Genomic DNA, 26,412 nt, shown 5'->3' on the forward strand with positions numbered 1-26,412 from the left:
GCGAGGTCATCCTCCAAAACTAGGAGTGGGGAAGGTTTACTTCTCCTTTTATGTCCTGATATGTGCTTTTTGGGGGATTGAGAGGCCTTATGAGTCGCTTGAGTCGAATGCACATGTTTTTTGCGGTGCATTGGCTCTAAACTGTGTCTATGCGTCGAGGAATGCTGAAGCTGCTTCTAGCCCGAAGCATGGCTTGACTTAGATGTATGAGGTGCATCGAGGCGCCGGTGCTTCAATGTGCCAGATGCGCTGGAGCGTCTGGGTTGCATCGATGAGATGATGGTCGACTCTCCTGTGTCGATCGATGCACTTGCTCCGGTCGATACACTCGCTCCGGTCGACGCAGCTGAAGGCTTTGGTCTGGGTGCGTCGCCCGTTCCGGAGTATGATGTTTTATGCGGAGCAATCGACGCAGCATGACTCAGCGATGCTGCACGCAGCCGTTCTGACTCTTTCGGGGTGCACTGCGGCCCTGGGGAGGATTTTGCTGATTCCTCTGAGGGGGCATATCCTACCCTTAATTTTCTCAACTCCTCCATTTTGGCTTTTCTTTGACGTTGTGCTCTAGGGGACATGTGTCTGCACTCTGTTCATGCTGGGGCCCCAGACAAATATAACATTTAAGATGTCTGGCTGTGACAGACATTATTTTTCTACAGTCACAGAATTTGGATCCTGGACGAGGCATTTTTGAAGTGATTTAAAGAAAATGTTGAAAAGTAGTTAAGCCTAACTACTAAGAAGTAATTAAAACTTCAGAAATCTTCTTTTGAAAAACAAACTTTTCTCTCAGAGAAAAAAGCTCGAGGAGACCGAGAACTCTGCGTGCTGTCAGGCTTGCGGAAAAAAACGGACTGAGGAGACTCTACACAGGGGAGGGGGAGGTGCCAAGCAGGCACACACTGTAGCAAGACTTAGAACTTGGCTTTGAGAGCTCCACCACCTACAGGACGGGAGAACATCCCAGACAGCATGGCTAATTCAGCTGCTTATCTACGTGAAAACCCACTCTACTGCCATTTCTGCTCAATGATGCCTGCTTCTTCCTCTGTCTTTTCCATTTCCTGGCCACTGCCTCCTGCACCTTCCTCCAGCCAACTGTTATTACCACTTTTATCTGTAATCTCAGGCACTAACTGCAGCCACATCTCATACCTCCCCCTCCAGCTACTGGTTGCCACTGCCGCCTGTGTTGGCCCCCCCCCCCCCAAGTTGCCATCATTTGGATCAATTTACTCTGAGTGATGTAGTGCCAGTTACTAAGGTCACCATATAATTCAAAGTAAACAGAAGGAGGATATGAATCACCAAAAGTCATATGGATATGTACAGTGATCCTATGTAGTTCAAAAATAATTTTACAAGAGTCAACTCTATAAGAAAAATAAAACATAATAATGTAATCACCTTCCAAATTCTCACTGGAGAAGGGGGCACATCTGATAACTGCTGGGCCATGGTGCAACCCTTGGAACTCTCTGGGATTCCTCCAGCGGTGGAGTGGGGGGGGGGGGGGGAGGAAGGAAGGGTTAGGGTCCTTTGGGATTTTGTGACACTTCAATGGTTTTGCAATAAGGATAAGCCACACAAGAATTTGTTATTCCAAAAGTATGTCGAGTTTTCTGATGTTTGGCTTAGGGAAAAGTGATAAGTTGCCAAAAATATACACTTTTTGTGATATACATGAAGCATATTTACAAAGTCACATACACATATTAAACATATAGGGGCCTTTCCTGACTCTCAATATCCCTTCAGGCTACTCCAGGGATCTATCTTTGACACCTTTGGATTCCCTTTTCTCTGAATCTCCTTGACTCTTTTCTACATGATTCTTTTTCGCACTTGAAATGCAGAAACACTGACTGGAAAAGAGTTCTAATGCCTTGTCCAAGACACACTGGATACACACAGATCCCTTGTGTCCCTTCCATTTACACAATTCACTTGAAAAGACAAACCCCCAACACAGCAAGGAGCCTCGTACACTCCCTCTCTCCAGGAATGCTTCAATATTCCACCCAAAACCCCTTCATGGGTGTTTCAGTAACTTATGCTTTGATAAACTCTGTGGTTCCCTCCTGGAAATATGGAACCAACCTTAACCCATTGTATCCCAGTGTCCTATTTAGAGGACAGCTTCTTTAAAAATTTGGGACATAATGGGTTAAAGAGCCCTAGAACATTCTGAGTGCCTGCTTTTATTACTCCTCAACTTCCCAAGCATTGCTCATTGGGTTGTTCCCACAGCACCTCACCTCCTACCATACGTGCACTCTGGTTGGGACAAGTGTATCCTGGTAAGGAACCTTTGGATCCCTTTCAAGTATAATAAGGGGGACATCATATTGGGTTGATCACTGTGACAACTTATAATGATGACATCATTCATATCCAGTACTCTCCACGCACAACAAGATCAACTAGTAAACTACAGCTAGTGATTCCATCACTCCCTCATGCTAAACTCTCGTCCACCAGAAACAGAGCCATTTCTATCATCGGCCCAAAACTATGGAACTCCTTACCTCAGTTCCTCACCTCCCAAGAAAACCCAAAATCTTTTAAGAAAGAACTAAAAGCCTGGCTCCTCTGCCAATCTCATACTGACAGCCTGCACAACAATCTCAAAACTTAATCCCACAGCTTCCCATATTTTGTCATTTATTCCCCCCTCTGTCTAATCTCCCTGTTTCCTACAGATATCTAAGTCTATTTTTTCATTATACTTGAACTCAGTCTATTTAATGTACCTATCCTTTGGTACATCTTATCTGCTATGCTCAATGTGTTTATCCTTTGGGATATCTTGCCCTGTTCTTATGTTTGACATGACAGTTCTCAGATTGTTAATTGTTGTTTTCTCTTCAATGTCTTCAATTAGTTTTATGTAACATGTTGTTATAATCTGTAAACCGGAGTGAAGGCTACTCTGCTCTACCTCGGTATATAAAAAATGCTAAATAAATAAAATAAATAAATAAATAAATAATCATATAATCTCCTGCACAAATTCCTTTCTTTATTGTTTCAAAAATCAATTTTCAATCAATTTCATTTTATATTAAAAACACTTTCAGACAAATGTATGTATTTACTTATTTATTTAAAAGCATTTATATCCCGTTGATCTGCAAAACAAATGCATAAATTAAGTTAATTCAAGGCACATCTTCATATATTGAACCAAAAACAGGGATCCCCCTAAATGCAGATGCTAATAGTTTGTAGACAAAAATTATTAGCACTTAGCTTTCAAAGAGTTTTCCCATTATGATCCACAAGGTTCCATCATACGTTTTCCTGCAACAAGGTACCAAATTAATCTGAAAACGTAGCCATAGATATTGGCAGAGGTTGGATAGTACAATAGAGGATTTGCATGTATTGAAGCTATTAATTCATCAAGCTGACAAAAATGTATTCCTCCTTGAAGCACCATTATGTGCCAAAACATGACTAGGTTGGGAATGCTTGGAATTATGTGATATCTGAAGAAAGGAGCTGTGTGATCTTGCAAGCTCAAAATATTACAATATTTTTTTTGCTGGTGCTTTTAAAGCAATCATAACCTACTAAGGACCTGATTCATCAAAATCTTTTGCCATCGACACAGGATAGGAGAAAAGCCTTATAAGCCAATTTTCAAACAGTTTAGGAGCCTAACTTTGGGAGTTAGAGGCCTAAATTGGCTCCTTTGAAAACTGACTAGGGCTGAATTGCTAAATTTAAAGCAGGGGAAAAAAGATAGGTGTTTAGCACTGTTTTTCAGCATGAGGCTCCTGGGTTAGGGCATGATATTCAGCGCCTCGTAGCCAGATAAGTTGGGACTTATCTGGCTAAGTGGCGGCATTTGAATATTCAGCCACAGTCAGCTGCTGCTATTTAGTTGGACAGTTTTCCAGCTAAGTAGTTAACTGTCTAAGTGGTGGGTGGGATGAGGTGTTCTGTGAGGGACACTTATATGGCTAACTTAGCTGGATAAATGGCGATATTCAGACTTATTTGGCTATGTTAGCCAATAGCCAGATAAGTTAGATCTGCTGTTGAGCAGGTCTAAAGTTAGCTAGATAAGTTTATCTGGCTAACTCAAAATTATTTGGGTTTAATCAGCAGTACGGTTTTACTACTGAATTTCCCAGACAAGTTAGCCAGATATATTTATCCATCTAACTTGTTCAATTGGAATACTGCTCAGTATCGACATCTTAGGGTCCTAAATCTAAACACATGAATAGCCAGCTTAAAATTAGGGCTCTAAATATTAGAATCCTAAATGAAAGCAAATTTTCAACTGAGGCTCCTAATTTAGGGTAAAAATAAGTGTCTAAATTTAGCTCAGCTTTTTGTTGTTTAATATGTACCTCTTAATGGATCAGGCCCTAAGGCTCCAGATATCGATTTAGAAAAGAGAATCTTTGCTATTTGATAGCCTCTTGGAATTGCAATCTCCATCTTTCTTTTTCCAAAATGCAATTCATCCCTTACCCATTCTTCCACCGGGTTTGCACTATTAATTCTATCAAATCCAAACCAAGACTCTTTGGGTCAGTTTGCCCTTTGTTGATAATTCATACAGACTGACTAAATCTTCTAGTCTGGAATAAAATACCTTCTGTTCAGGAAGCTCTTATATTCAGTCTTATTTATCTTTTCATAGTTCTATCACATCTGAAAATGGGACCTTTATGTTCTCAAAAAATCATGTATATCATATTTGGATTATTTTTATACTGGTCTGATAAGAGGTATCACATCATTGTAATGCTGAAATGAATAATTATGCAGATTGAGTTAGAAGCTGCAAGTTTTGGCAGCCTTTTTTCACTAGATAAAATTAATCAAGCTGAGAAAGAATGATCTATCTTTTTAACAGTGAGTTACAGCTCTGCTGCATTTTCAGGGATTGTATGGTAAATGATGTATCAACGAACACAATAAATGAGATACATTTATCTTTTACACAGACCTTATCAGGACGACAAAAAAATCGGAAACCCAGTGTCAGCAGCAAATTTGCATTCAAAAAGATCCAATGCTATCAGCTGTATGTGACTAGAAAGAAGATACAGAAAGCACCAAGGCTTCCTGAATTTATATATTTTCTCCTGTGGTTTATATAGCCATTTGATCTAATTATTTCCAGTAAGACGACAGCTAGAGAACAAACAGCTATTTCTCTCTATATAAGAGCTGGGCAGAATATTCCAATAGAAATTAACCTTCTTGGATGCAGGTTTATGTCCTGGTCTGGAGAGTTGGGGGTATAACAGATTTCAAAATTTTGAAGTGAGGGACGTTAAACTGGAGGCTGAAAGCACAAACAAAATGAAAGCATTATGACCTTTTTGAACCAAGGGTGAGTTCTTTCACTTTCTATTTGCATTTTCCTAATTCCTCAGCCCATGGGCCATATTACACACCCAGCCTGCAGGGCAGAAGAGGAGAAGCAGAAGCAGACTCTTGCCCTTGACTTCTTTAACATTTTTTGTTTATTTATTCATTCATTCATTTACTTATTTTGATTTATTTTGATTTATATGCAACAATTTCCAATCAGGCTTAAAGTGGCAACCAATATAAATAATGCATAGTATAAATCAGTAAGGACAATCCATATAATACATAAATTCATAAAACAATTTTTTTTATAATAGATACTTAAGCTTTGTTTCTACTCATCAGAAAATTTGTTTTTTTCCCCACATGGGTTATCACAGTCTGAATTTGTCTTTCTCTCTATGATTTTCTGTTTTACTATATTTTTCAGTTTCTACTCTTCCTCTTTTTCATTTTTGTCACCTGTCCTAATTCCTGGTAACCTCACTGCTGTTCCTATCCCTCTTCTTATTTTTGTTTGCTTTGGATCATTTCCTCTGATCTGCTCTCTCCTTGCTTGCCTTTTCCTCTCTCAACTCTGCCCCTTCTTCAACACCCCGATATTTCCCCCTCCCCAGTTTCCTTTTCCTCTCCTCAGCTTTCTGTCCCTTCTTAAACATTTTTCCTTCCCTCATCCCGTTTCCTTCCTGCCCCTTTAGAATCCTTCACCCTTCTATCTTTCTGGGCTCATCCCTGCCCCTCCTTCTCTAGCTCACTGTTCTTTCTGTTTTATCATTGCCCTACATTCTTAATTTACTAGTGGTGTCAAAATTGCTAATTTAACCTCAGTTCCTTAGTTGAATCTGAGTCTTTGGACCTTCATCTCCTAACCAGGATTTCAGATGACCTATAACAGTAATAGCAGTGGGAACAGAGGCCCTTAAGATGGGCAGTAGAGATAACTAGAGATGTACAAACCTCTTTAGAAGAGGTTCATGAATGACCTTATAGAAAGGCCTTATAGAAGGCCTTTGGCTTCAAGTCAATTTTTTCCATATTAGACGGAATGGATACCATGTACCAATCACATCTCTTTTCTTGTTTTTAGCTGTACCTCAAATTCCTTTTTATTGTTATTTTGCTTTTCTGCATTTCAAAATGGATTACATTCAGTAGGTAGTTATTCTCTTGCTTTTGTTGGGCCATATGCCCCAGTTGTTTTCTTTCTAATAACTAATTTATTGGTAGATCTGACATAACTACCCCCACTTAGGAATGCAAATGTATATTTTCAGGCTTTATTCCTGCTGAAAAAAAAGAAATGCCAATAAATTATTTTAACAGTGCATTTTTTAGCATATGCTTAGCACACATTTTTAATGTGTACTAAATTAATTCTTAATGTAATATTGGGTTTTAGTGTTAAAATAGTATACTTACATGCAAATGAACATATTAATGACTTCTAACACATAAATTGGGTATCACTTCTGATATAGAGCACATTAAACCCTACTTATGTTAACAGTTTTTTTAAATGTAGATATAACCCGTTTTGGTTTGTGAGCCTAGAAGGCAGGGGCACATAAGGGTCCCAGGGCCACCTTGCCACGTCTCTCTCTCTTTCATTCGCTGTTCAAGGCCCTGGGGGTCAGGTTATATCTGACAGAGTAGAGGAGGGGTTTGAGAGGAATAAATCTTCCAAAGCTTAAGATGGCAGGGGTGATTCTCAATTCCTTTAACCTGGGGTATTACTTAAAGATCAACAATTATTCTAAACTTTACTGTAAAAATTATTGGCTGGCAAAAATGGCATTTTTCACATCAGTTCTTGATACAATCAGCTGGAAATCACAGATCTCCAAATTTTCCCTATCTGTTCAAGTGTCTCTCAGTAGTTGGGCCAGGGAAAACACTCACCCTCCAGGTTTTGAACAAGCAAGATTCCCAGGTGGACAGGGATATTCTAGTTGGGTGGAAAAATCCCCTTCAAAATTACTGAGGACAGAAATGCAAGTTAACAGTCTCTTGCACAAACTCCCACTTTTATCTCCTCTCCCCAGGATGGGGGGGGCCTCCAAGTATATCAAAAAGATTTTACTTACAGTTCTCTTCTTCAGATGACAAATAAGGTCTTTCTTTGGAAAGGTCTAGATAGAGGGAACACTGCAGCTGTCTTAGATGTCCCCTCTTCAGAGCAGGAAGGGTGGCAGTAAACTCCCCCCCAGGACACTCAAAGCAAAAACTCCACAAAAATGGCAAAAATCTGGAAATCTCCGGCAGTGAGTCATCCCTGATCCAGTCCACTTTATGTGGGATATAAAGCAGCAGAATCTTCCCTACTTCCTGATCTAACCTAGCCAGTGGACTCTCTGAAATCCTCCAGCCAGGGTTACCAGGGCTCTTGTAGGAAGAACATTCCAAAATAATAAGTCCAAAATCTTTAAATAACCCCTGAAAACTATTACCAAAAGGGATACTGGAACCCTTCTTACTCCAGATAGTGTTCTGAGCCATGAGGCCTAGTACAAAAAGTAGGGAAACACATTTTAATTCAGAAAATAGCTCCTTCACCTTCAACTTCTATTAAAAAAATCCCACTCCTAGCTATACTGTAAGTTGCTTTTATAACAGCAGGGGGGCTGGCCATTCCAGCAATCTCACTGGAGGAGCGATTCCACATTGGCACATCCCTCTCTCTACTACCTAACTTCTTACTCCTAACTCAAAAGCATTTTAGAACTAGGGCCATTTCATAATGATTCCCAAAGGGTCATTACATAGAAAATTTAATTTCAGGATTAGAGGTGAAATAATGTTAGCTTACTGTACTATGGCAAATATTTGCGTTTCTCACACAGCAAAGTGTAACACTCTAGAGAGGGAAATAGTCTTATAGCTATTTACCACCAAAACATATCAAAGACTAGACTAGAGACAATGGGGCGGATTTTAAGAGACCTGCTCACCTAAATCCGCCCAAATCCGGGCGGATTTAGGCGAGCAGGGCCCTGCGCGCCGGTGAGCCTATTTTACATAGGCTCACTGGCGCGCGCAGACCCCGGGACTCACGTAAGTCCTGGGTTCTCCGAGGGGGGCGTGTCGGGGGCGTGTCAGGGGGCGGGCCCGGTCGTCACGGCGTTTAGGGGCGTGTCTGCAGCATTTTGGGGGCGGGTCCGGGGGCATGGTTACGGCCCAAGGCGGTCCGGGGGCGTGGCCGCGCCCTCCGTACCCGCCCCCAGGTCGCGTCCCGGCGCGCTAGCGGCCCGCTGGCGCGCGGGGATTTACGTCTCCCTCCGGGAGGCGTAAATCCCCCGACAAAGGTAAGGGGGGGTTTAGACAGGGCCGGGGGGGTGGGTTAGGTAGAGGAAGGGAGGGGAAGGTGAGGGGAGGGCGTTAGAGGATTCCCTCCGAGGCCGCTCCGATTTCGAAGCGGCCTTGGAGGGAACGGGGGTAGGCTGCGCGGCTCGGCGCGCGCTGGCTATACGTAATTGATAGCCTTGCGCACGCCGATCCAGGATTTTAGCGGATACGCGCGGCTCCGCACGTATCTACTAAAATCCCGCGTACTTTTGTTTGCGCCTGGAGCGCCAACAAAAGTACGCCAACGCGCCTTGTTTGAAAATCTACCCCAATATCATAGGCATTTGCTCACGGTAAACCTTTAATTCGCTGTCTCTCGCCCTCAATGGGCCGCAGGCAGTAGTCAGCCTGTGAGCTCGAAGGTTTTTAATCATCTATTGTCTCATGTCTACCCAACCAACAATCCAAACTTTTTTTTGATAATTTTATATATGTGAAACATTAAAGTACAAATTGTTAAAGCATCTCTTCAAAAATCACTCGACCGGCTCGTAACCCACAATTATTAATCAAAAATACTTAGCCACAAAATGGTCAATCAATCATTTGGAGTAATTCAGTTATTCAACCCCGACATGGTCCATGTTTCGACTCTAAACGAGTCTTTTTCAAGGGGAATGAATGTCACGGCTCTCTGTATCACCGGTAAGGAAAAATTTTTAATTTAGTTCCAGGACGCCAGAATCACATTTCTCCGGTTTGCAACATGGCGATTCACGTCAAAGGCGTGAATCGCCATGTTGCAAACCGGAGAAATGTGATTCTGGCGTCCTGGAACTAAATTAAAAATTTTTCTGGCGTCCCGGAACTAAATGAAAAATTTTTCCTTACCGGTGATACAGAGAGCCGTGACATTCATTCACCTTGAAAAAGACTCGTTTAGAGTCGAAACATGGACCATGTCGGGGTTGAATAACTGAATTACTCCAAATGATTGATTGACCATTTTGTAGCTAAGTATTTTTGATTAATAATTGTGGGTTACCAGCCGGTCGAGTGATTTTTGAAGAGATGCTTTAACAATTTGTACTTTAATGTTTCACATATATAAAATTATCAAAAAAAAGTTTGGATTGTTGGTTGGGTAGACATGAGACAATAGATGATTAAAAACCTTCGAGCTCACAGGCTGACTACTGCCTGCGGCCCATTGAGGGCGAGAGACAGCGGATTAAAGGTTTACCGTGAGCAAATGCCTATGATATTGTCTCTAGTCTAGTCTTTGATATGTTTTGGTGGTAAATAGCTATAAGACTATTTCCCTCTCTAGAGTGTTACACTTTGCTGTGTGAGTGACTATTTGAGAGGTGTTTGCTTCTGTTAAATGTTTGCGTTTGGCAGAACAGTTTACAGTACAAGGAGATGTTAGACTGTTGTGTCATGTTTGCAGCTGCTTTGTGCCAGAATGTTTTACTTACAAGTCTTCATGGTACTACTTGATAGTGAGAAAAAAAATAGAAAGGGCCAATGAAGTGCAACAAGGCAGAGAAGGTTAGGCTGCCTGAGCTCTAACTGTCATGAGGCCATGCAGGCAGTGCAAATTTTGGCCCAGTGAAATAATACAGATGTGAATGCCCTGTACAGATTCGGAATGAGTTCCAGAATAATTCTGGTCTTCTATGAGGACATTCAAATTACATAGATCTTCTGGCAGCTTGTAGGACCTTCCACACCTGGGCTAGTGAAGTTATTTAGCTCGTTACATTGACCTTAGAATCATTTCATAATTCAGTGGTTAGGGTTGATAAAATGGACTAGTCAACTTTTCAACTTTCTCAAGATATGTCATCTAGGTTGTACAGACCATAGAAAAACATATAAGGAAGTACATGCAATACCGTAAGCCAGTGCTTCCCATCCCTTTCCTGGAGGAACATCTAGCCAGTTGGATTTTCAGGATATCTGTAATGAATATGCATGAGAGAGATTTGTATCCAATATTTACAAACTGATCTTAAGCATATTCATTGTGGCAATCCTGAAAACCTGATAGGATAGATGTGCCTCCAGGAGAGGGTTGTGAAACTTTGCCTTAAATGGAGGACACAATGGGCAGACCTGAAGCTTTTTTTTTTTTTTTTTAACATTGCCAGCATACCAAATGTGATGGGTGCCATCAATTGCATGCATGTTGCACACCTCCTCTTCCCCCTGTGTGTTACTGTTAACATAAGCAAGTTTTAACACGTTTCTGCATCAGAAATACCTAATTTGTGTTTTAGAAGTCATTGACATGCTTATTTGCATATAAGTGCACGATTTGTAGCACACTTTACTGATCATAGTTTCGCATATTAAAGAGCTGGTTTCTTTGCTTGGACCATTCTGGTAGTACATTGCAATATGCACTGACTGAAGAAGGGGGAAGAGTATGGTACGTTCATTCCCAGTCCTGGTTATCTGTGAATCGTAATTCAGTGACTGCAATCACATCAATGTCTTCTTCTATCATGAATGTTTGTAGGTCAATGATAATATTGGGCAGACTATGAGCATTTGCATATATGGTCCCAATATTCAAACCGCGTTCAGTGCGCGATAGTCTGATAAGAAGGACTTACCGTATTTGGCTTTCTAGCGGGCTGCTGAAAATCCAGTTATATTCAGCGGCCACTAGGTAGCCGGATAAGTCACTTCTCTGGCTATCTTTTTAGCCAGTCAATTTGTGGGCGGGCAGTGTGCAGATCAGGGCAGTGCTCCTTATCCAGTTAAATTACCCGGATAAGTAGCGATATTCACTCTTATCTGGTTAAGTTAGACCAGCTATAGAGCTGGTCTAATTTAGCTGGATATAACTTATCCAGCTAAGTAGTGAGATATATGCAGATATTCAACAGCATAGCCATGCTGAATATCCCTTGTAACTTAGCTGGATAAGGTATATTCGGCTAAGTTACTTATCCAGGCAGCATTGAATACTGGCCCATGACTTTCAAGTTGTTTTTATAACTCCCATTCTCTTACATCTTATCTGTTCTTTATTAGAAACTGCATCACTTACCATTTGACCAGCCTTCACTTGTTTTCCCCAATTCCCAGTCTTTCAATTTCCATCTAGTATTTTAAATGACTTCCAAATTACTACTGCTTTAGTATATCCCCTATTATGGGCTCTTCCACTGTCCCTGAGGAACCCCCAACCCATTGTAAGCCCTTCAGAACTTCATGTCTCTCACAGCAGGTAGGCTCCAGTCCATATCAAGTAGACTGAAGTTATTGATAAGCAGGACCTCTCTTTTGTACACTGTCCTGGTGATGCTTCCTATGTCTGAATGGAATGGAGGCCACCACTGGCTCTGACCTAATAACCACTATGGCCTGACTGTAATGGTTACAACCCCTGCCTCAGCATTCCCTCCTCTGATTCTCCCTTCACTATTGCAATGTAGACCTTCTTGTGGCTTCCTCTCTCCTCCCTACTAGACCTATCTACATATTCAACTTTCACATGCTTTCCATTCCCCATGCGAACATAGTTGCTCAAATCCTTCCACTCTCTATTCTACCCCAATTACATCCTTTCACTTTGCTCTTTAAAGATTCAAACTTACACAGTACACAGTACCCTGGGTCTCTACTAGGTGGCCCTAGATCCTTGTCTTAGACAGAGAGCAGCACCTCTCCCTGAGGAGTGTCTGAGATGGTTGGATACCTACCTAGAAGAGAGGGATAGGTCAGGGAACGGGATGGTCTTTTGAGTTGGCTTTCAGAGAGTGAGGAGCTGGGTTTGGTCATCCCTGTCTATGTTAAGGCATAACAACCTAACTTGGTGTTTTGACAAAGAGGAGAATCTTTGCAGTGCACTCCCTGCCTGTGAGCTTCTGCCTCCAGTTTTGAGAAGAGCTTTTTGTTTGGACTTAGGTTAGTTTCTGATTTTGACTGAGAGTGAGACCTTGGCTCATCCCTGGTGAGGGACATGACTTGGATCCAGAGGCAAGGGAGTAGAAAATCTGAGAGTTCTTCTCCATTCCAGTGACGGGGTTACAGTGACTGCTTTCACCATCAGTGAAAGAGCTGAGTCTGTGGAAGTGTTCTCCCTTTTTGGTTGTGAGGAGGTTTTTGTATCACCCCTCCTTACGTTGGGAACTGGGCTGTAATAGCCAGGTTCCTGGTTAACCTCATACCCCTCCTCAAGAGAGGTCACACTCAGAGGAGTCCAAAATAGAAGAAGTAGCATATGAGAGATTCATAACTGGATCTCTACTTTTGGGAACCCATGACATAGGCAAAGACGATCTGGACTCTGTTGGAATTAGGGTACGAATTTTGGGAATTCTCCCATATAGGATTTCTGTGCCATTTATTTTATTTAACATTTTTTATATACCGAGGTTCTGGTAACAATGTTACCAATCACTTCGGTTTACATATAACTTTGGGATGACATAACACAAATGTCTTACATAGAACAAGGAAATGAAGAACTGGGTGAATAATTAATTGAATTAAATTAAATTGCATAAAACATTAAGAGATAAAACATTAAGAACTCTTAATGTCATGCTGGAACTCTTGCCCATTTACATGCAGGAGTGGGTAAGCAGCCTCCCAGAGAGTAGTACCAGGGTCACATACACAAAGAACAGTGGAGCAGTTATCTTCATGATTGGACATTTATTTAAATCTGAATAATCCAAATAAAATTTATGTTGAACACCGTGTCCTGCCTGTTCCTGCAACACTATCAATTAATATAGTACTAACACATAGAGGAAAGGAAAATCTCCTAATGCCTGGACCTAGAAGCCTTCCCTCCCCCCATTTAAAGAACCCACTCCTTGAGACCCTAACAGTTTGGGGAAGTGGCAGATGAGTTAGCCCCAGAAATAAATTATTTTTATGGACTCTCAGGATATAGTGAAATCCTTTAAAAAAGTGTTATGCACACACTCAGTCCTTCACTCACTTACCTTCTCAACCACAGACCTGTAACAAAGCATAAACAATAGAAAAGTATTACACAAAAAGTGTAAAAAACAAAGACAAGCCATTCGGATGGGATTTTTTTGCTCTCTGGCTTTTCAAATCTCTTTACATTGACCTGAGGTACACTTTCTCTCCTACAATCAGCACTGACAATCATTCCCATGGTGGGCTTCTTTTCATAAAATTTTAAAGTAAGCAGGAGGAGGAATGTTGAAAAAAAGGGCTGTGCATGCTCAGTTTGATGCATGCATATTATCTTTAGCTTCCATAAACTATTTAGCACTCAGGCAGATAAAGTAATTAGATGCTTTATATTTTGGGGTTTACTTGCATGCTAATAATGTGTATATGCTATCGAGGTAATTTTTTTGTGCATATTTGCTAATATTTAATGCATTGCTCATTAACTTGTGTCCCCAACCGAATGAAGAGGTATATAGGGTTGAACCTTGGAACCCCTTAAAAGACTGAGACTATCTAGCCCTGTCCATATTAACACCTAGAGTGAGAATCCTGGCCACAGGACATTTTTCCACGCCCAGGAGAGAACAAACAGACCTTGGACAGGAGGAGGAAGCAACAGATACTATGTTAAAATCTTATATGTCTAAATACCCTAACTCGAGACAGAAACTGCTGAGGTAATCATATTTTTGCTGCTTTTATTTTCTATCATTAATAATTTTATGAGAAAGACAACTACAGAGTGGTTTTTCTGTCCTTCAGTACCTGACCTGAAGCCAATGGCCACTCCCATGTTATCACATATGATAGTAATGGTGGGATTTTCTGGTCTAAGCCCAGCACTGACCAGGGACCCACGCTACTGATTTTTGGCTTCTAGATCTAGCTACTGTGGCAGCCCCATGAGTTGAATCAACTGGGCTAAAGGGCCTAGCCCTGCCCGAATAGAGAAGGAAGTATAATGAGTCACAGGCATACAGCCTAGGTTTTTCATTTTCCTTTTTCCCCAAAGAAAAAAAAAAAAGAAGAGAGGGTTCTTTTGTATATATTTTTGAACAGGATGGGAGCAGAAAGGCACTAGCTACACCTGAGCACTTACTCACCCTCCTCGAAGTGTTTACTTCAGGCCCTCACAGAGGGGGCCAGTGAGCTGGGCAGCAAGTGCTACAGGAGCATATTGACCAACAACAAACTTCACTGATACAGATACTACAATTTGGCCTACTTTACTAGTTCCTGTGTTACCCAAGCTGGCTTAAGTTGAGGACCCAAACTGTTTTCAACTTTGAATGACCCACCCAGTTGGCAGGATGGCCAGAGTCCACATGAAGCACCTGTCTAGACTACTTGCTGACAGGCTGCCTTCCAGGCTGCAAATCCAGATGGAAGGGCCAGCTACATGGAGATTTGAGCCACTATCCTTGAACAGACTGGGTGTATCCCAGAAGTATACTGGCAGAAGTTCTGGCTGGGAATTCTGCAGCCTGGAGAAAGTCCACAGAGTCTTTGCTACCTATTTATTTATTTATTTATTTATTTATTTATTTAGGGATTTTTATATACCGCAGTACGTAAAAAGATACATCACCGCGGTTTACAATAAACAATAATTAGCAACAGGCTTTACAGATAACAGGTATGTATGATAACAGGCAGAACAGACAGTAAACCATAAATTAATATAATGTTTTATATACAATAGTGATATCGTATGTATCTAAAAATCATTTACGAACCAACACAATACCTTAGAACCTATGCAACAGTCAGTATGCCAACACCTGAAGTTCACCCTGGAGGCTGCCTTGGAAGTGGTCAATGCCTTCCACCAAGCCCAGTCGATGCCAGAGCACATCAGACTGCCAGAGAGATAGTCATCACTCTATACCAGATGCTGCATTTCAAAAGCAAAATGCCCACCATGGATCTCAGGGAAGGACCAGCTCAGCCATGGACCCAGGCCCTCTGCCCTGCTTCAGATGTGGAGAGAAAGGCCATTTCACCTGTGAATTTCACTGGACAGAAAACAAACCATTGGATGTCAAGCTGATGACCCCACACTTTTGCAGCTTTGTGGATACTCCTTGCATGGGATTCACCACTTTCAAGGTTTTGGTGGAACTGGATGGCTCCCCTATGCAAGCTCTAGTAGACTAAGGAAACATACAGACTACTATATGGATAGAACTGGTCAAGAGAATACAGTTTGATTATGAGAAGACAGTGACACTCATCTATATTCATTGAGACCAGCAGTAATATCTGACTAGCCAGGTATCACTGAAGACCCTGGCTGGACAAACCAACATAGGAGTATTTCCATGCTTTAATCCTGGGATGTGATTGTCTGAATTTTGGGACTCTCTGGGTCCAGATTATTGCTGGAGTGGCCAGCTTGGCACATGATGAGGCGGTATTCCTGGAAGTCTTCCCCCTAGGGAAAAACCCTAAGAACTTTTAGTTTTTCTCCTGGAGTAAGACGAGAAGGATAATCCTGAGAATTGTAGACGTGTTCAAAATGAAGATGAGTAACCTAGATTTTCCAGGGAACATGTCCAGATGATAGATGGAAGGCTAGTCCTGGATTTACAGACCTGTAGTCTTCGCCCCACCCTTCTTTATAATGTGGAGAGACTTAAAGGTGGATTTTAAAAGCCTGGCGTGTGTATCAATAGGGAATGTGCGAGTAAATCAAGCTTACATATGCTGATCCTATTTTAAAAATCACCCAGATATGCATGTAAAACCCACTGCATGCACATTTGAAAAGTTTCCAAAAGGGGTGGCGCATGGGCATTTTGGGACTGGGCCAATAAAAGTGCACAGAAAGTCTTAAGCTTCCATAGACCTGGACAGGATAGTTTATGCCTTGGTTTGGTGCCACCCAGCGCTCATCCTGGGTGCCTTGGTTTGGTGCCACCCAGCGCTCATCCTGGGTGCCTTGGTTTGGTGCCACCCAGCACTCATCCTGCAGCAACCACCCAGCGCTCATCCTGCAACAACCACCCAGCGCTCATCCTGCAACAACCACCCAGCGCTCATCCTGCAACAACCATCCAGCGCTCATCCTGCAGCAACCACCCAGCGCTCAGCCTGCTAGCAACCACCCAGCTAACCATCCAAAATGTATCCAGCTCTTCCAATACCAATTTTGCAACACCACCTCCTACCTAAAAGACCATCTGCCAGACAAGCCCTTCACTACAACTTGAAAACACTCACCCCTATTCTGATTGCACCAATCACCCAGCTTTTAGGCCTCACCCTCTTTTCACTTTCACTCTTCAATGCACAATCCCTAACTAAAAAATCTCTAATTTTCAATGATTACCTCACCGACGCCAAGCCAGATATTTGCGCTGTAACCGAAACATGGCTCAAGCCCTCAGATACAGCTTTAATAAACCAACTCCCTACGCTGACCTATGACTTCTTCTCACTCCCAAGACTGAAAAAAAGAGGAGGGGGAATCCTTCTGGCTACCAAAAAAAGCCTTAACTTCTCCCAACACCCATTCAGTTCTAACACAAAACTGGAAGTCGGTCTCTTCACATCACAACATCTTCAAATCCTTCTTGTCTACGCCCCCCCAGGGCTCCTAGAATCCGATGTCTCCCCCATCCTTGAAATCACCACTACGCTCATCAACCTGGATTCTCCAGCAATCATCTTAGGAGATTTCAATCTGCACATAGACAATCCTTCACCTTCTAACAGCTGCGTAACCCTCCTCACAGCCCTGTCAGCAATGGGATTCCAACAACTAGTCAACGAACCCACACACAAAGCGGGTCACACTCTGGACTTGATTTTCATCAACAAAGGCATTACTACTACATCCAATTTGAAGAACATAAAGGTCCCATGGTCGGATCACACTCTCATCTCTACCTCTTTCGCTCTGAAAGAAACCAACTCTCCTAATATCCGCTCACCTTCATTCCAATACAGGAGGCGATGCCCCCCAGAAGACCTTCACAACCAGCTGGATTCACAGCTCCCTCTATTAGATTTCACCGACCCGAACACTGCCATTCGTTCCTGGAACAACATAACAGAAAACATAGCTAACTAGCTCTGCCCTTCAACTATAAAAAAATCTCACACCAACGCCTCCAACAGACAGCCTTGGTTCACCAATGAACTTAGAAAACTAAAACAAAGCTTAAGAAAGAAAGAAGCGACTTGGCGTAAAACCCCTTGTGACAGCACCATTTCTTCATACAAATCCACACTATATCAGTACAAAGCCCTCACCTCAAAATCAAAAAAAGATTATTTTGCATCTAAGATTCACAACCTGGTCTTTGATGCTAAAGCTCTCTTCGCTTATGTCTCCAGCCTCACTCAAACCATACCGCGAGAAATCCCCTGCGACATGGCACAGTCTAAAGCTGATGAACTCGCTCAGTTTTTCCAAAATAAAATCAACAATCTTTTAACTCAACTGCCTTCCAATACCGCTGACGCCTTTCCATTATATCAACACCCAACCTTCAAAAACTCCAGCCTAAACACTTTTGAGCCCGTCTCTTCCACTGAGATACATGCCATCTTGAGAAGAATGAAACCTTCGTCTCACCCCGCAGACCACATCCCTACCAAACTACTTCTATCTATTCCAGACACAATAGCCACATCATTGACAAACATCATTAACTGCTCTCTAGCCCAAGGATCCTTCCCAGATGATCTCAAAATGGCTTCAATCTCACCACTCCTAAAGAAACCCAACCTTGATCCGAAGGACCCTAACAACTTCCGCCCCATAGCTAACCTTCCATTCATCGCCAAGATCATGGAAAGACTAGTCAACTCTCAACTTTCAAACTACATCGAAGACAACAATCTTCTCTTCGCCCCACAACACGGATTCCGAAAAAATCGAGGCACAGAATCCCTCCTTATCTCTTTGACAGACCATATCCTACTGGGCCTTGACAAAGGAAATTCATACCTATTGATCTTGCTGGACCTGTCCGCAGCGTTCGACACGGTCAACCACGCTATCCTCCTTAACCAGTTGTCATCCATAGGAATCAGCGGCACCGTCCTTTCCTGGTTTAAAACCTTTCTCAACAATAGAGGTTACAAAGTTAAACTCCAAAACAAGGAATCCTCAAGATTCAACTCTGCCATAGGAGTCCCACAAGGTTCGTCTTTATCTCCGACTCTATTCAATATTTACCTTCTTCCTCTCTGCCAACTTCTCACCGACCTCAATCTAAAGTTTTTCCTATACGCAGATGATATTCAAATCATCATCCCTATCAAAGACACATACTCTAATACTCTTGACTACTGGGAATCATGCCACAAAAAAATCAAACAACTACTCAACAGCCTACACCTCATCTTAAATTCCTCTAAGACTGAAATCCTACTCATCTCTCCTGAGAACAACACCTCCAACAGTTCTCTTCCTACCAATCTGCCTACCACACAAGCTAGAGACCTAGGAGTAATAATAGACAACCGGCTGAACTTCAAGGCACACATCAACAAAACAACCAAAGACTGCTTCTATAAACTTCAGGTCCTGAAAAGGATAAGACCTCTTTTCCACGCTCAAGACTTCAGAACGATCATCCAAGCAGTCATTTTTTCGAAACTAGACTATTGCAATTCCCTATTGCTAGGTCTACCATCATCATACTCCAAACCCCTACAGATGGTTCAAAATTCAGCAGCCCGAATCTTGACAGGCGCAAGGAAAAGAGACCACATATCCCCCGTCCTGAAAGAGCTTCACTGGTTACCAGTCTACTTCCGCATCATGCACAAAGCCATAACCATCACCTACAAAACTATACATCAACTTACCACTCTCGATCTTCAATTTCCTCTCCAAACACATAATTCTACCAGACCTACTAGAGATGCTTATAGAGGCTCCCTCCAAGTTCCCCCAGCGAAAACGACCAGACACATCACCATAAGAGATCGCGCCACCTCCACAGCTGGCCCTCTTTTGTGGAATTCCATTCCTACAGACCTCAGACAGGAGCCCTGCCTCCCAACTTTTAGGAAAAAACTTAAGACTTGGCTATTCAAACAAGCATTTCCGGACACAACCCAATGACACATTCCAATGACTCCTAAAACACCACTCCTCTTGTATATAACATTTATTCTGTATACTATATTTAAATTGTATATTGTTTAACCATCTCTTTTCTCTCCTCTCTTCTTCCTTCTCCAAGTTCGGCTACCCTTGTTAAATGTAACTGTACTTTCGGACACCACAGTTCTAGTTTTTGTTTATAATGCACTCCTGTTCGATGTAAACCAGCAAGATATGTTTTCATGATTGCCGGTATATAAAAACTCTAAATAAATAAATAAATAAAATAAATAGTTTGCAACCCAATTATATGCATTTATTATGTATAACATGTACTGTTATGGTATTCCATGTAATATGACCTTTGTATTCTTTTACTGTTATGTATAATCTATTGTTACAGTGGAACACCAAAAAATATAAATTAAAAAAAAAAAAAAAAGAAAGTCTTATGTGCCCTGGCGTGCACCAAGGTCTCCTGCTGTGTAACTTTACTTCTGCTATGAAGGATGTGTAAGTAATAAAATTAAAGGATTGAGCCATTTCTGAGGGGTTTAAAGGGTCTGGGGTAACTGGGGGAGTGTAGGCTATCAAACCAGAGGAGTTTGGAGGACCTAGCTGTTAACTGGGTGAACAGGTGGACAAAATGGTTAAACTGGCAATAGCATGGCCGCATGCCCCTTTTAAAATTTCCCGCCTTACGCAGTAGAAGTGAGATTTATATGCATATGGAAGCGTCTTCTTAAAATTTGGTGCGCATGTGCACGTGACCATGCTGTTTTATAACATATGCATGCGTATGTTAAAAAAAATGAACACATATCTTGGCATGTGCTGGCATGTGTGCGCATATATGCACACACGCGCTGTTTTGAAAGCTACCATTCCAGTGTATTGGGTGTCAAAGGGAAATTTCAAAGTGGAAACCTATGAACAATAACTAGTACCCCAGCCTTACCACCATCAATACTTCAGTTAGCTTACAGTCACCTTCTAGGTGGTCACTTAGGGGAAGACAAAACCCAGGAGAATATCCTGGCCAATTCTATTGTCAGTTCTGACCTACATGATAGTTAATCAAACCCAACAGGGTTAGAGCAGCTCCCTCGGTTCCAAAGCCCATCAGAGAGACTCCCTTTGAAAGACTTGTTATGGACTTGGTGGAACCTTTGGAGGTTCACCTGTGGAAATAAATATATCTTAGTCATCCTGAATTATGCCACCTAATATGCAGAAGCTGTACCCCGATGAAATATGAAGACCCAGATGGTAGTAACTGCCTTGATGAAGGTCTTCTCACAGGTCAGATTGCCCAAGGAGGTGTCGACCAACCATGGGACCTCATTTAGGTCCTGACTAATGAAACAAGTTTTTGCCTTACTGGGACTAAAAACCCTCTGGAGTTCAGTCTATCACCTGCAAACACAAGAGCTCATGGAACACTTCAAAAGCCTCATAAGAAAATAAGAACATGCCATACTGGGTCAGACCAAGGGTCCATCAAGCCCAGCATCCCGTTTTCAACAGTGGCCAATACAGGCTATAAGTACCTGGCAAGTACCCAAAATCTAAGTCTATTCCATATTACTGATGCTAGTAATAGCAGTGGCTATTTTCTAAGTAAACTTGATTAATAACAGGTAATGGACTTCTCCTCCAAGAACCTATCCAAACCTTTTGTAAACCCAGCTGCGCTAACTGCACTAACCACATCCCTTGGCAACAAATTCCAGAGTTTAATTGCGCGTTGAGTGAAAAAGAACTTTCTCCAATTAGTTTTAAATGTGCTACATCCTAACTTCATGGAGTGCTCCCTAGTACTTCTATTATCCGAAAGAGTAAATAACCGATTCACATTTTCCCGTTCTAGACCTCTCATGATTTTAAACATCTCTATTATATCCCCCCTCAGCCGTCTCTTCTCCAAGCTGAACAGTTCTAACCTCTTTAGTCTTTCCTCATAGGGGTGCTATTTAATCCCCTTTATCATTTTGGCCGCCCTTCTCTGTACCTTCTCCATTGCAACTATATCTTTTGTGAGATGCGGCAACCAGAATTATATACAGTATTCAAGGTGCAGTCTCACCATGGAGCAGGGGTGGGAAGTTCCGGTCCTCGAGGGCCACAAACCAGTCTGGTTTTCAGGATATCCCTAATGAATATGCAAGAGAGAGATTTGCATGCACTCTGCCTCAGTTGTATGCAAATCTGTGTCATGCATATTCATTAGGATATCCTAAAACCTCGACAGGTTTGTGGCCCTCGAGGACTGGAATTGCCCACCCCTGCCATGGAGCAATACAGAGGCATTATGACATGTTCTGTTTTATTCACCATTCCCTTCCTAATAATTCCTAACATTCTGTTTGCTTTTTTGACTGCCACAGCACACTGAGCCGACGATTTCAATGTATCATCCACTATGACGCCTAGATCTCTTTCCTGGGTGGTAGCTCCTAATATGGAATTAACATCGTGTGACTATAGCTTGGGTTATTTTTCCCTATATGCATCACCTTGCACTTATTCACATTAAATTTTATCTGCCATTTGGATGCCAAATTTTCCAGTCTCACAAGGTCCTCCTGCAATTTATCACAATATGCTTGTGATTTAACTACTCTGAATAATTTTGTATCATCTGCAAATATGATTACCTCGTCTTATTCCTTTCCAGATCATTTATAAATATATTGAAAAGCACAGATCCCAGTACAGATCCCTGAGGCACTCCACTGCCCATCCCCTCCACTGAGAAAATTGTCCATTTAATCTAACTCTCTGTTTCCTGTCTTTTAACCAGTTTGTAATACACAAAAGGACATTGCCACCTATCTCATGACGTTTTACTTTTGCTAGAAGCCTCTCATGAGGAACTTTGTCAAATGCCTCTGAAAATATGAAGACCCAGGGTTCAAGTCCCACTGACGCTCCTTGTGACCTTGGGCAAGTCAATTCGCCCTCCATTGTCTCACTGTGAGCCATTTTGGGATAGGGAAATACCTGCTTTGAAGAGCTAAAAAAAAAAAAAAGTGTAAAAAGCAGAATATAAAAAAAAAAATCTAAAAAAAAAAAATATATAATAACCCCATCAAAAAAGTGAAGCAGATTTGTGAGGCAAGACTTGCCCTGGGTAAAGCCATGCTGACTTTGTTCCATTAAACCATACCTTTCTATATGTTCTGTGATTTTGATCTTTAGAACACTTTCCACTATTTTTCCTGACACTGAAGTCAGCTAACTGGTCTGTAGTTTCCCAGATCACCCCTGGAGCCCTTTTTAAATATTGGGGTTACATTTGTCACCCTCTAGTCTTCAGGTACAATGGATGATTTTAATGATAGGTTACAAAATTTTACTAATAGATCTGAAATTTTATTTTTTAGTTCCTACAAAACCCTAGGGTGTATACCATCCAGTCCAGGTGATTTACTACTCTTCAGTGGGTCAATCAGGCCTACCATATCTTCTAGGTTTACCTTGATTTGGTTCAGTCCATCTGAATCATTACCCATGAAAACCTTCTCCGGAACAGGTATCTCTCCAACATCCTCTTCAGTAAACACTGAAGCAAAGAAATCGTTTAATCTTACCGCGATGGCCTTATGTTCTCTAAGTGCCCCTTTAAACTCTCGATCATCTAACGGTCTGACTCATTCGCAGACTTTCTGCTTTGGATATATTTAAAACAGTTTTTACTGTGAGTTTTTGCCTCTTCGGCCAACTTCTTTTCAAATTCTCTCTTAGCCTGTCTTATCAATGTCTTACATTGAACTTCCCAAAGCTTATGCATTATCCTATTTTCTTCTGTTGGATCCTTCTTCCAATTTTTGAATGAAGATCTTTTGGCTAAAATAGCTTCTTTCACCTCCCCTTTTAACCATGCTGGTAATCATTTTGCCTTCCTTCCATCTTTCTTAATGTGTGGAATACATCTGGACTGTGCTTCTAGGATGGTATTTTTTTTAACAATGTCCAAGCCTCTTGCACGCTTTTTACATTTATAGCTGCTCCTTTCAGTTTTTTCTATTTTTCTCATTTTGACAGTTTCCCTTTTGAAAGTTTAGCACTAGAGCCATGGATTTGCTTATTGTCCCCCTTCCAGTCATTAATTCAAATTTGATCCTATTATGATCACTATTGCCAAGCGGCCCCCACCACCTTTACCACTCTCTCGAAATCCTGTGTTCCACTGAGAATTAGATCTAAAATTGCTCCCTCTCTCATCTGTTCCTGAACCAATTGCTCCATAAAACTGTCATTTATTCCATCCAGGAACTTTATCTCTCTAGCATGTCCCGATGTTACATTTACCCAGTCAATATTGGGGTATTTAAAATCTCCCACTATTACTGCACTACCAATTTGGTTAGCTTCCCTAATTTCTCTTAGCATTTCACTGTCCATCTCACCATCTTGGCCAGCTGGACGGTAGTATATTCCTATCACTATATTCTTCTCCAACACACAAGGGATTTCTACTCATAGATTTGCTTGTGCATTTAGTCTTATGCAGGATCTTTATCCTGTTGGACTCTATGCCATCCTGGATATAAAGCACCACCCCACCTCCCACATGCTCCTCTCTGTCATTGCGATATAATTTGTACCACAGTATAGCACTGTCCCATTGGTTGTCCTCATTCCACCATGTCTCTGAGATGCCAATTAAATCTATGTCATCATTCAATGTTATACATTCTAATTCTCCCATTTTACTTCTTAGACTTCTGGCGTTAGCATACAAACATTTCAAAGTTTGTTTTTTTGTTTGTATTTTCATTCTGCTTTTTAATAGATAGGGATAAATTGGAATTTTTTTTAGCTCAGGTGAGTTTTTAATTACAGGCACTTGGACTACTTTTCTTATTATTGGAACCTCATTGTTGGGATGCCTTAATTCTAATGCATCATTAGTATCCTTTGAAGATACCTCCCTCCAAACCATGTGCTGCTGAGTGACTGTTGGCGTTCCCCTTTTTTCTAGTTTATGTCATGAATTGCGCTGCCTGCGGGTCCCCCCGCGAGCAGGTCACTCACCCCACGCTATCTTCACTGACGCGGCAGGACGCCGCCGTCGGCCTGCCCACGCGGCCCGGAGGCCGCCTGCGATCCTCTTCTGCTCCGCGGTCGGAGCCGCAGCCCTTCTGCTTCTCTTCGGGGCTGGGAGTGCCCCCGACGTCATCTGCCTCTTCGCGGCGTCCAGGCCGCAGCCCTGGGCTGGAGTAGCGGCTGGAGCCGCCCCTGGGGCCTCCTGCAGTGGCTGGAGCCGCTGCCAACGTTAGAGCCTGCGTCCAGGCTCAGTCCTGCCTCTGTTTACGCTCATACGCAACTACGTTGGTGCAGGCCGCTATCCGCGGTCCTGCACAGCTTCCTGCACTCTCCCTAGGTGCGCGGCCACGTCTTTCTTCTGTATTTAAAGGGCCAGACACAGGAAGTGTCTGAGCCCCACCTTGATGACTGTTTCCTGCTCAGCCCTATAAAGGGCTGCTCCGTCTGTCGTTCCAGGCCTTGCATCATTGTGAGTCTTTGCTCTGGAGGCTCCGGCCTGCCAGAGTCCTTGTAAGGTCTTCCAGTCTTCTAGGAGCTCCTTGTTTCGTTCAGCTGTTCCATGTCCAAGTCTTGTTGCCTGAGGACCATGTCCAGGTGTCTTCGTGATCTCCTTCGTCCTGGTGTTCCTGCCTTCCTTGATGTTCTTTCCTACGCCATGCCTTGTCTTCGCTCTCGAGCCTTCTGGTCCGGTAGGCCGGGGGTCCCTCAGATGCAGTACTCCTGGGTGGACTAGCCTGCCGGTGGACGGTCGTCCTGTGCTCCTGAGCCGTCATGTCCCGGATGTGTGTTCCTGTGCTGTCCCGCTCCCCTCGTGGTCCGTGACCAGTCTGCAAGGGCTGTGTAGGGCGTGTGCTGGGACAGGGTGGTCCGCGACTCAGTCCCGCGGGTGGCCTGAGTAGGGCGCCCTGAGAGACAGTGCCAATGTCCATGCCTCGTGTTGCCTTTGTGGATGTCAAGAGTCTTTGTGCCATGTGATGCCGTCGCATCAACCCAAGTCTTCGCCATTGATGCCGTTGCATCAGCCATGTGTCTTCGTCCCTGGATGCCGTTGCATCAGCCATGTGTCTTCGTCCCTGGAGGCCGTTGCATCAGCCACTTCGTCTAGATGCCGTCGCATCACTCCACAGTCATGTCTTCATGTCAAGGCCCATCTGCCCTCAACCTCAGGCCAGGCCTGCTGCTCCATGCTGCTCGCAGCAGGTCCGAAAGGGCCCGGAATGGTCCTCCGACCATTTACCTTCCAACATCCTCGGATGTTGGCCTTGGGAGCTTGCCGGCCTGGCTGAGGGCAGATTGTTCAGCCATGCGGGGCTACCATCTACCCTTGGCTCGGCCCTGAAGGTCTGGGTTGGGCTAAGGCCCATGGGCACACGAAAAACACCATTCTCAAGGCCTCCAAGGCCATACATAAGTTTAAAAGCTGCTCTATCTCCTTTTTAAGTTTAGCGCCAGCAGTCTGGTTCCACCCTGGTTAAGGTGGAGCCCATCCCTTCAGAAAAAAAAGACTCCCCCTTTCCCAAAAGGTTCCCCAGTTCCTTATAAAACTGAATCCCTCTTCCTTGCACCATCAGATGCTGAGGAAGTTAGTTATAGCAGACGCAAGAACTGATAATCATTGTTGCCCTATGGATTGTTTGCGATCTGATAAGTTCTTCAAAGTGCGACCAGCTTCTCCCCATCTGAACTATTTGGGAGAAGATATCAAGGATTCCTAGATGTGGCCT

At 42.7% G+C, this 26,412-nt stretch overlaps 1 long non-coding RNA gene across 1 annotated transcript in view; it reads right to left on the reverse strand.

Moving 5' to 3' along the window:
- Window positions 1-3,994: 3,994 nt before the first annotated feature.
- Window positions 3,995-26,412, reverse strand: part of LOC115086995 — a 77,726-nt gene continuing 55,308 nt past the window's right edge. The window contains exons 4-5 of the long non-coding RNA XR_003855386.1: window positions 13,593-13,608; window positions 3,995-5,311 (exon numbers count right to left, since the gene is read on the reverse strand). This is a non-coding gene — a long non-coding RNA (uncharacterized LOC115086995). The remainder of the gene's footprint in view (window positions 5,312-13,592; window positions 13,609-26,412) is intronic.

Source organism: Rhinatrema bivittatum, chromosome 3 (genome assembly GCF_901001135.1).
Source record: "Rhinatrema bivittatum chromosome 3, aRhiBiv1.1, whole genome shotgun sequence".
Taxonomy (NCBI): domain Eukaryota; kingdom Metazoa; phylum Chordata; class Amphibia; order Gymnophiona; family Rhinatrematidae; genus Rhinatrema; species Rhinatrema bivittatum.